This window comes from Borostomias antarcticus (assembly GCF_949987555.1).
Source record: "Borostomias antarcticus genome assembly, chromosome: 9".
NCBI lineage: Eukaryota > Metazoa > Chordata > Actinopteri > Stomiiformes > Stomiidae > Borostomias > Borostomias antarcticus.
Genome location: NC_140242.1, coordinates 5,737,420 through 5,749,919, shown reverse-complemented (window position 1 = coordinate 5,749,919; position 12,500 = coordinate 5,737,420). Strand labels below are relative to the sequence as shown.

General features: G+C 42.1%; 1 protein-coding gene across 1 annotated transcript in view; it reads right to left on the bottom strand.

The window, feature by feature from the left end:
• cntnap2a (contactin associated protein 2a) overlaps nucleotides 1-12,500 on the bottom strand; it is a gene marked incomplete at both ends in the record, with an annotated part of 236,984 nt that overhangs the window by 194,879 nt on the left and 29,605 nt on the right. The window lies entirely within an intron of this gene.

The window sequence follows — 12,500 nt, the reverse complement described above, 5'->3', positions numbered from 1 at the left end:
CTCACATCTCTCTCTCCACACTCTCACATCTCTATCTCTCTCACATCTCTATCTCTCTCACATCTCTCTCACATATCTCTCTCTCACATCTCTCTCTCTCACATCTCACTCTCACATCTCTCTCTCCACACTCTCACATCTCTATCTCTCTCACATCTCTCTCTCCACACTCTCACATCTCTATCTCTCTCACATCTCTCTCTCCACACTCTCACATCTCTATCTCTCTCACATCTCACTCTCACATCTCTCTCTCCACACTCTCACATCTCTATCTCTCTCACATCTCTATCTCTCTCACATCTCTATCTCACATATCTATCTCTCTCACATCTCTATCTCTCTAACATCTCTCTCTCACATCTCTATCTCTCTCACATCTCTCTCTCCACACTCTCACATCTCTATCTCTCTCACATCTCTATCTCTCTCACATCTCTCTCTCCACACTCTCACATCTCTATCTCTCACACATCTCTATCTCTCTCACATCTCTCTCTCACATCTCTCTCTCCACACTCTCACATCTCTCTCTCTCACATCTCTCTCTCTCACATCTCTCTCTCTCTCACATCTCTCTCTCACATCTCTCTCTCACATCTCTATCTCTCTCACATCTCTCTCTCTCACATCTCTCTCTCCACACTCTCACATCTCTATCTCTCTCACATCTCTCTCTCCACACTCTCACATCTCTCTCTCCACACACACACCACACGCGCTGGGATCCCTCCCGCAAGCACCAATCATATTGTCAGAAACGGCTAGTTTACCTAGATACTGGTGACGTTAGGTTAAGTTTTAATTAAGCCCTGTAGGCTATATTATTTTTCCTTTATTCTTTAGGTTTACAGACCTACGTTGTTTAAAAGAAAAACGCTAATGTTATACAGCAACAAAAAACAAGTTTGTAAATAAGTAAATAGTTTGATTGTTTTCCCATGCCCATCATCATCACATGGCTGATGTAGGCTACTAGGGTTGCACTTTAAAAAAAAAAAAAAAAAAGCTAATGTTATAGGAAAAACAAGTTTGGAAATATGTAAATAGTTGGTTTATTTTCACCCCCAAAATAAATAGAAAGCGCTAAGGGGTGCCCAGAAAATCCTTGAAAAGGAATCTAAAAAGTTGGCAGAGGATGCCTCGAAATGTGTCAAAACGCTACCGGCTGCAAGCACTAGCACTGCTGCTAGCACTAGCACTGCTGCTAGCAGTAACGTTAATCAGCAACACCGTGCGTCATTAGTCGAGGACGAGGCATCTGACACTAGTGACACAGAGTCTGACTTTGAATCAGTTGTGACAGTTGAGGTGGATACAGCAGCTAAAGAGGTAAGCAGCTGTAGCTAACTAGCCAGGGCATTAGGGAGCTTGAGCGTTTGATGCAATTGACGTAGGCTAGGGATGATAGCCGCCAGAGTTTCCCTTACCAATGCTTTGGACGACATTTTCTGACTGGAAGTGAGAGATGATGAAATTAAAATATTTTAGCTAGCTACATAAGTAATGTAACCACAGCTTAGAGTCCATGAATTCTGATCAAGGGCGTAGGTTTGGTTTCAACATTAGTAGGGACCATATAACAGTGTAGCCTGCATACACAATTTTTGCTGGGGATGAGAGGTTAAACCTCTTAAATATGCATATATTTATGAAATTGAATAATACTAATACAATGTTCTTAGTGTATCACATCCTGCCTGCTGCTGCTGCGTCCATGCGTACATGCGCAGTCAAAGGTAACAGTGACGCGTTCTTGTAGTCCACTAACAGATTGCTCTCCTCGCTCTGAGCTAAGAAAAGCGGCTTGCTGATTAATCTACTTTCGTCAAATATATCCGTTGGAAAACTTTTTTTTTTATCCAGGCATCTTAGTTTTAACAGTATAATTGTGACTGAACATGTTTTGTTTGCTAATAGGTGGTATTCATTCTGTTTCGAGCTCGGCTTCATGCCGCAACGAGGGATCCCGTCTCTGGGTGGACAGCTGTTCAACTCGCCTGGGACCAGGTCCCCTGGAGCTATTTCGCCTGGCTGCCCATCGCGTTGTTGTGAACAGAATGAATACCACCTACTAGCAAACAAAACATGTTCAGTCACAATTATACTGTTAAAACTAAGATGCCTGGATAAAAAAAGCTGTTTTCCAACTGATATATTTGATGAATGTAGATTAATAAGCAAGCCACTTTTCATCGCTAACGCTAGAGCTAACGCTAGATGCTAACGCTAGAGCGGGGAGAGCCATGAACGCAATCTGTTCGTGGACTACAAGAAAGCGTCATTGATACCTTTGACTGCGCATGTCAAAGGTATCAGTGATGCGTTTTTTTCAAAGATGGGTCAAAGAAGGGTCTATTTAAACAAATACCGGGTTTTGAAGCCTCAGCGCTACCATTGCTTTGAAGGTTCAAAGCACCGCCACCACCACAGAAGAAGACTACCTCGAAAAATTATTTCACTCGGACAGAACGCGTCTAAATAAGTTATTTAATGGTAGCACCGAGGCTTCAAAACCCAGCATTTGTTAAAATAGACCCTTTTGCTTAGGTAAGTGAAGTTTAATATTTATCTGACACTTGTTAATACAGTAGGACTCCACTTATCCGAACCCAACGGGACCGAAGGTCGTTCGTATCTCTGAAATGTCCAGATGACTGAAACTTATGTTAAAATGCACCAAATTCAATAAGTGGTATACTTGTTCCATATAGACTCATAATAGACCGATAAATAACCTTAATTACTTGTGAAAATGCATCAAAATTGCAATCAAATAGCCAACTAAACTATAGCCTAGTAGCCTATAATAAAATAACCGAATTTCCAATTGAGTGCGTGCTTTGATCAAATACAGTACTTTATTCTCAAATGAGGCGTACGCTGCATCGATAGGCTACTGTATTTGTAGAACAAAATGGTATAGCCTAAAAACAACCCAACATTAGAACAATTAGAGCAAATTATAATCAATAAATAAATAAATAAATGAAATGACAGACAAGTTGTCGTGTCTTAGGCTATTGTAGCCTAAAAGAAAGTCTCTAAAACAACCGATGTAGGCTAACGTGGCCTAGGCTGTAGGCTATTATTTAACAAATACAGTAGGTTTAGTAATCTACATTCTCACAACACGTCTGTGTTCCTGAAGTCCATTAACTGGGAACGAAAAATGACTCGATGCTGCTTCAGGTTGCTGACGCGCTTTCTGGCTACCAAGGAATGCAGCTCTCGCGCAGCAGACTCGTTTGCGTTTTATGCTCGACATTAGAGTAACAAAGAAATGAAACGGGACAGTAGGCTACAGCCTACAGGCAACATGTAGGTCTACATATAGTTCTGTTTTTATTCACAGTAGGATACAGTACTGTCATGAAAATCCCACCAGTAACCAGATATAAAAAAAAATTAAGCCTGTCCAGTAGACCGGGAGGTTCGGATCTCTGAAGTTCGGATGAGTGGGGTCCTACTGTATGAGCGATTTATTTTGACGCCGAAGTGAATGGAGCGGGAAAGGACTGTTGTCTGGCATGAGCGAGCGTAATGCGACAACAGGACTGAGAAGGGCTACCTAAACGGCTGTCAGAATCACAACTGTATGGCTTGCTGCCAGCGTCTGTCTGTAAGGCTGTTGGTCTTTAGATCCAGTGAAAATGCAACAATCTATCTCAGCAATAAAGCTGCCAAGTACTAACATGGCAAGCTGCTGTATCACTTCAGCCACGTTAGCTAGCTACATTATATAGGTAGGCCTATAGTTTACCGTTAGCAAGACGGCTAAATTATTCTGTTTTGCTCCTACTCAGGCAATGTAGAAATGAATTATTTCCTTTCATTTCTTAAGTAACATTATTTTGAAAGCTAAAACAGAAATGAGACAGGCTGGAGTTAGAAGGAGAACACTTACAGATGCTTAAGGAATGTAGAAGTTAGGAGGAGGAGGGTGAGAAGGAGGAGGAGGAGGAGGAGGGAGAGAAGGAGGAAGAGGAGGAGGGAGAGAAGGAGGAGGAGGAGGAGGGAGAGAAGGGGGAGGAGGAGGAGGGAGAGAAGGAGGAGGAGGAGGAATGAGTGTGGTCCTCCGAGGCGTTTAATCCCCTCTCTCTCCGGGCCAAGACATTAGCGAGCCAACCAGTGTGTAATTGTCTGGGGTGTGTGTGTGTGTGTGTGTGTGTGTAATTGGTTGAAACCACCCTGAGATCTCAGCCAATCTGAAGAGTTGTTTAATCAAGCACCTCACTCATTTACAGCAGCCAGGGCTGCAACGTAGACAGCCACTTGCACTCATTACAATGGGGTGTGTGTGTGTGTGTGCGTGCACATGTGTGATTCTGTGTGTGTGCATGTGTGTGTGTGTGTGTGTGCGTGGGTGTGTTATTTACTGAGCATAGCCTTATCTGGAAAAGCGCAGCATAAATAAATACAAACCCCTGAAAATAATATCCTGGTCATGATGTCAAGGGTGTTCAGAAGGTCAAGGGTGTTTAGAAGGTCAAGGGTGTTTAGAAGGTCAAGGGTGTTTAGAAGGTCAAGGGTGTTTAGAAGGTCAAGGGTGTTCAGAAGGTCAAGGGTGTTAAGAAGGTCAAGGGTGTTCAGAAGGTCAAGGGTGTTTAGAAGGTCAAGGGTGTTTAGAAGGTCAAGGGTGTTTAGAAGGTCATGGGTGTTTAGAAGGTCAAGGGTGTTCAGAAGGTCAAGGGTGTTTAGAAGGTCAAGGCGGAGCAGGGATTCAGACGTTGCCTCCAGACAGGAAACAGCTGCACATCTGACCGGTTCACATGCTGACAACCGTCCAGGAAACACACGGAGCCTCGGCCAGGAGTACTCATTCAGACACACACACACACACACACACACACACACACATTCACTAATACACACATGCGAACACACAAACGCAGGCGCGCACTCACACGCACACACACACATAATGAAACCTTTTCATTATATTTTTGTCATCTCTGTGCATCAGCCCTTTCCATCCCAGTGTTTGTGTGTGTGTGTGTGTGTGTGTGTGTGTGTGTGTGTGTGTGTGTGTGTGTGTGTGTGTGTGTGTGTGTGTGTGTGTAACAGACACAGATACAGGGTCTTGCTGAGGAGCCCAGATCTCCTGATACAGTCCAATAAACAGAGGTCTATAGCTGTACCACGGGGCTTTTGTTGGTTGCTGAAGGACCCTTTTGTTATTTCGGTAGAGTCAGTCCATTGTGTGTGTGTGTGTGTGTGTGCGTGTGTGTGTGTGTGTGTGTGTGCGCACTCCTAAACAGAGGCTGGGGAAATCAAGTCTGGTCTGGTCTGTTGCATTATCTCTGGGAACAGGGAGAGAGTGAAGTGTGTGTGTGCGTGTGTATTATGTGGGTGTGTGAAAGTGTTCAGTATGTATGTGTGCGTCTAAAAAGATGTAGTGTGTTCTGGGGTTAGAGCTCTGACTATGACCGGTATAATTTATGATTATACCGCGGTTATCACACATATGAAAGAAAATGGATTTAAGACATTACATCAACTCGTATATGGGGCACCACCCTGTTTTGTACAGGCAAACAAGTAAACTTTATCAATAGTCTAATTTATTCATCAATCTCATTATGTAGGCGGAGTCCTTGACTCAATCAAGTGACCTAAGATAATGTGATGACGCTCGGACGTGGTCAAAAGTTAATAATATTTATTGAAATTATACTAATAAATGATCAAACTAATATTATAACACAATTCAATAATATATGGAAAAACACATGTGGCAATATGAAAGCACAGCAGAAATGAAAAGAATGATGTCAGATTATCACAGCCTATCCTCAGTCCTCTAAGCTTACAACACTTGGCATCACACACACATCAAAGCGAATGTTGAGTGTCAACCTTAGTGGTGGGTGAAGCGCGATGTCCGTAGGTGCTGTCTGGCTCGACGAAGGGAAGAGGCACGTGACATGGTGGTCGCTCGGTTCGATGAAGGGGGCAGCGCACCTGCGCTCCCACTGGAACAGTGATAGTAGCGTTGCTGGGCAAAGTTGATGTTCGCGGAGTTCAAAGTTCAGTTTCAGAGTTCACAAGTTGCAGATATCTCATTCAAAATCTCTGCACTCGCCAGAGGTGGATCTTTGAAGGGTTGGTGGAGATTCCTAAGCCCTGTGTCGACTACAGAGTTCTTAGATAGCGGTTCAGCATTCCACAGATACAGGCTGATTTGATCAACCAGGCACACACTTGAAGTTGCTGGGTAGTTGAAAGTTACAAGAGAAATCATGAGAGTTTCCTGTCTGCTGGCTTTTAAGGAACAGAGAGATGAGGTGTGACCGGTGGGTGTCGACAGGCACGCAATTGGTCACTTGGGTCAATAAACCAGTCGCCCCTGTTAGCATCGTAAAACAGAGCTCACATTCTGTACTCCCTCTGGAATCATCAAATATCCTGGTTATGGTTTCATACCAAACACGGCTATACATAATCAGCAGCATAGAATCCATTATTTGTAACACACAGTAACACTTGCATACAAATATGATGCCTCAGCACAATTACTTTATTCACCGGGCTTATTCACGTGGTGTTTGCATCACATGGTTGGAGGATGGAGCAGTTTCATCTTTATAAAAGAAACAAAGCAAGAATGGAGGTTCCTTTGTTCCACTGTGAGTGTCTGTGGATGTGTATTGTTGGCCTGGCCTGTCGCCGGGGGATGGGGGAGCAACAGGGTGTGAGAGGGTCTCTTTATCAAGATCTGCATTCCAACCTGAGGCAGAGTGTCCCACAATATCACAACTGTTTGGTGGTCAGTAGCACGGCGTCATGTCCTATACTCCTACAAAGAAATGGCCGCAGACAATATATTAGCCTGAATCGATCTGACTACAGATGATAAAACCCTCAATCACCCCTGTTACCCGACCTCCCTGGTCTGGTACTACTACCTATATAGAAGTAGTACAACCTATCTACCTACCTACCTACATAGTAGCAGTACAACCTAGCTACATACCTACCTAGCTACTACCTATATAGTAGTAGTACTACCTACCTACCTAGCTACTACCTATATAGTAGTAGTACTACCTACCTACCTACCTATCTACTACCTATATAGTAGTAGTACTACCTACCTACCTACCTACTACCTATATAGTAGTAGTACTACCTACCTACCTATCTACTACCTATATAGTAGTAGTACTACCTACCTACCTACCTACTACCTACATAGTATTAGTACTACCTACCTACCTACCTACCTACTACCTATATAGTATTAGTTCTACCTACCTACCTAGCTACTACCTATATAGTAGTAGTACAAGACGATCACAAACAATCTGCTGGTCAGTCTGATGCAGAGCTGTTGAACATTATTCTGTCCACTTCTGGTAGTTTTCAACAATTCTCTTCAATCAGTGTCTAAAGTTCACATTTAAATTGAGGACATCCTTTGTAATAATATGGATGGATGACCATGGTGTGAAATGTCTAGATGTCTGAGGAAGTGAAATGTCTGAGAGAGGGACAGAGAGATAGAGAGAGAGAGAGAGAGAGAGATGGCTTTGTGTTTAAGAGAGTTTTGGAGAGAAGAGAGGGATTAAAATATAAATATATGCATTTATTTATTTATAATTAATATTTAATATTATTTCAGTTGTGTTCATACATCAGGTTTTCCCTATGGATAAAAACCCATTATTGAAATTTTAAAGCTCCAACAGTGACATCTATAACATGCAGCTGGAGGACCCATAGATATCTATGGAAGGGAGGCTAGCCTCCTTTAGGGCGGGTTCTTTTAAATTAAATCAATGTAATGTAATTTTTTCATGCTAATTTGTGATTGGCCAAAATGCTGAAAAATTACCGCAAGGGAGGACAGTACTCCTAACAGGATTTAATGATTGACATTTTGTTAGTCCAATCACATTCCAGATTCCAGATTTACCACAGTGAAGGCCGATTGAGTCGGCGTTGATGTCTGTGTTTCTCTTCCCTGTGCCATTGGAGACTTTTTGTGTGTTCGTACAGATGTGGGAACATAAGAATGTAACTTGACCCGCGGTATTCTAACAGGCGCTTTACGGCATTCCGCACCACCGCTCGCCTGCCCATAGGGGCGCAGTAATACCACTCATTGACCCATTGCTGTAGCTCATCTCGCACATTAGATGAGCCTACCGTTCTCAAACTCCTTGTTCTCTGTCTGGTTGTAATTTAATTATTACGAACAAAGCCTATCTATTTATAGTTTCTATCTCTGTAACTGTCGCCGGGTCTATATCTGTTAACTGTCGGGACAAGTAGAAGTTTAATACATTAGGCTGAGTGTTCTCATATGGAACATGGCATCAGGACGAGTAAGATGGCTAACGGAGATGACCAGAGATGTGTTTGAAATGGTTCACTCACTCCCTCCCTATTACCATGGATGTATTGAGTGCGACTCATAGTGAACTACATGGGGAATGATTTAACAGTTTTGGGACACTACATGGAATGTAACTGCGTAAGATATTCATGACTCAAACAAGCAGACGCGCCGATCACTGATGGCAGCAGGTTGAAATTGCAGGTAGTATTCAGGTTCCATGTTTGAATGATAAATCCCATATAAATGGTTGGAATTCTAATGATGTGCAAGTGTGATTTTATCAACTTTAGTGAAGTCTGCTAAAAGCAGCCTGTGAAGCTGCACGATAAGACCGTGATAGCAAGTTAGCTCACGACAGCAGCTTCCATAATATTAACGGTAGCTGTCGGTGGCTAAAAAGCAGATAGCTAACTTTACAACGTTGATTCCTGTAGCTATTTTGATTTTGATGCTATTAGTTCAACTTCTGTTTCTCGGGCAGGAACGGAGACGAACTCGCATTAGCAGCAAAGCAGCTAGAGGAATGATCTTAACATTAGCTAACTGCTTTAGCTACTGCTAGCTACCGTCTTCTTCACTTCTCCTTCGGTAAAACATGACACCGTTGTGTTGTGGTATTGTGGAGGGCTTAGGCAGAAGCAGGAAGAGAAACCACTTTTGCCCCATATAAGTAAAATAATGGCCTCATAAGCATTTTTCGATTGTAAAATTGTGTTCACTTGTTTTAGTTTGCAAACATATGCAATTTTCTTAGCATTCCCAGCTTTGTATGTAGTTTTAATGTGAAAGATACATCTTGAATGCAGTCAAGACAAATTATTTTGCCTCTTAACTTTTGTCAAACCCCCTGGTTCCAGTCAATTGGATTATAGGCTATAGGCTACTTTCGTTTACAATGATGTTACCTTATGAACACAAATAGCTTAACCTATAGGCCTACATAAAAACAATAGCCTAAAACCATGTTTATTTACAATGTATTTTCTTTCATTGATAGCATGCCAATAGTTAGGGTGAGGAACGACGCGCGGTCTCTTTAGCCCTGAGACCATCAGGCAGGCAGCTCAGGAGGTCGTTGGAGGCTATATATATTATTATGATATTATGTCTAATAATACATTCGTTGAAAGTACACAGGCTGATCTACTATACGGAATTGGACCGAGGAGTGTTCTCATATGGAACTAGGCTGCACACGCCCGCCCGCGACAAGAGCTGAATTGTAGTCAGCTTTCCCCGCTGATCCGAGCGAGAATGCAGGCGGAATGTCGCTCCCCGTCTGAAACGGCCTTGACTCCTGGAATCCCAAGGTCTTTCATATTGAAATTCTCTTGATGGTTTGGGGAGTTGAGACGTGTTAAGGGAGTGCATCAGTCGTGATCCTTGACAGTAGGCTACCAGCCTGCGCTGCGCTCAGCACAAAGTTGGATGAATGGATGGACTTATTGGAATCCTGGAAAATGTTTATTGCGCTCTAAAATCATGAAAGCATAAATGTAAAAATGCAGCAACAGAAGTAGTCTAGATGAGATGGTGGTTTAAATGAATGGCAACACATAAATTGAGACATAAATTGAGACTGGTGATAATGCTGATAATCTACAGTAGGGAGATTACTACATGGGGAATGATTTAACAGTTTTGGGACACTACATGGAATGTAACTGCGTAAAATATTCATGACTCAAACAAACAGACGCGCCGATCACTGATGGCAGCAGGTTGAAATATCAGGTAGTATTCAGGTTCCATGTTTAGTTGAATGATAAATCCCATATAAATGGTTGGAATTCTAATGATGTGCAAGTGTGATTTTGTCAACTTTAGTGCAGTCTGCTAATAGCAGCCTGTGAAGCTGCACGATAAGACCGTGATAGCAAGTTAGCTCACGACAGCAGCTTCCATAATATTAACGGTAGCTGTCGGTGGCTAAAAAGCAGATAGCTAACTTTACAACGATGATTCCTGTAGCTATTTTGATTTTGATGCTATTAGTTCAACTTCTGTTTCTCGGGCAGGAACAGAGACGAACTCGCATTAGCAGCAAAGCAGCTAGAGGAATGATCTTAACATTAGCTAACTGCTTTAGCTACTGCTAGCTACCGTCTTCTTCACTTCTCCTTCGGTAGAACATGACACCGTTGTGTTGTGGTATTGTGGAGGGCTTAGGCAGAAGCAGGAAGAGAAACCACTTTTGCCCCATATAAGTAAAATAATGGCCTCATAAGCATTTTTCGATTGTAAAATTGTGTTCACTTGTTTTAGTTTGCAAACATATGCAATTTTCTTAGCATTCCCAGCTTTGTATGTAGTTTTAATGTGAAAGATACATCTTGAATGCAGTCAAGACAAATTATTTTGCCTCTTAACTTTTGTCAAACCCCCTGGTTCCAGTCAATTGGATTATAGGCTATAGGCTACTTTCGTTTACAATGACGTTACCTTATGAACACAAATAGTTTAACCTATAGGCCTACATAAAAACAATAGCCTAAAAACATGTTTATTTACAATGTATTTTCTTTCATTGATAGCATGCCAATAGTTAGGGTGAGGAACGACGCGCGGTCTCTTTAGCCCTGAGACCATCAGGCAGGCAGCTCAGGAGGTGGAGGAGGATATATATATATTCAAGATCATTCAAATAACAAAATATTGTGTATATTGTGCATGTGAACGCACACTGTCAAACCTGCCGCTATCTATGCACAAGATAGTTAATGTCCGGATATGATTGGCAATGAGTGATCTTTACTCATGGCGACTATGTCAATTTTGTATGGATCCACAAGTCGATCAAGCTTATTTTTTCTTTGTATCGTGCTGAAGCCATATAGCCTACTGCGCTCAGACTTGGCTACATTATGCCCCGTCTTCAAATTTACTTCCGGGGTTTACGAGTAGCCTACCAGTTGAATGCGTTCCAGAAACAAAACGCAAAACCCCCACGTTCACCATATCTTTACTAACAAATATATTTACAATACTGTTATTTTGCGCATTTGACCAAACAGCCACCACGTCTTGACCCGACGTCAGTTACCGAGATAGATAGGCTACTGTAGGCCTAGATATAGGTGTTCGTAATAATTAAATTACATCCAGATGGAGAAAACGTGTTTGAGAACAAGGTATAGCACCTTTCATACAGATAAATTCAGCTCAAAGTGCTTTACAACAGAGCATTTAAATTAAAGAATGTGAAACTTAATGATGCTTCATTCGTAGACTATAGGAGAAAAACACTGAGCCCAGCCTGCTAAATCTACTCAAAGACGCCACCTGGCGGTGGTGCATCACTAAAACGAAATAACACCCGTCTGAAATCCCACGAGATTTCTAACGGGATTTCCCTGCCAAATACCGCGAGGTGAAATGCTGCAGCATGTGACATTTCTAACTTCCCACATCTGTAGCTCGATAATATAATACATCCAAGTATTATGGCACATATTATAAATCAAACAGTTCTTCTATTTGTCTTGATTCTAGCCATCTATATATCTAAGCTGAATAAATACTTTTTGAGCTCGGGCCGTCTGAACATGACAGTTCCACTGGCTGGCTATAGCCGGTAACGTTAGCTACGAGGTGCACGTCAGGCTACGGCATAGGCAGGCACGCAGATTGGCTGGAGGCGGAAACTGTCGGCAACTCGTCCAAAACATTTCTAGAGACTGGGTTGCAACACCGGATCGGAGAAATGCACTGAACAGCCTGGCTCCTGCTTGCGTGAGAATTGATCGCTTTGTGGTGCTTATTCCTCATCTATGTTCTGATAATTGTAGGCTATAGCAACATAAGAGTGGCAGCTTTGACAGCAACCCAAATGAGTTAATCCCATAGTTGTATCATTGCTAGCTAGCCATGAGCAAACTGTTGGATACTGCATTTGCTGTGCAACGTATTCCATTGTCCAGTTGTCAAATCTATTTGCCAACAAACTGTTTGAGAGCCAGCACACCTCAGTGTCCCCTAATCCAAAACATTTTTCTTATATCACCTAACCTCTCCAGCACCTCACCAATATCAATTATTTTCTCTCTTTAGAGAAGAGTACAATCCATTACAACAACTATTGCTTACAATGTTTTATTGTTGTTTTGTAATATGTTATCATGAATATGATAAATAAATGCTGAATGTAGTTAAAGAA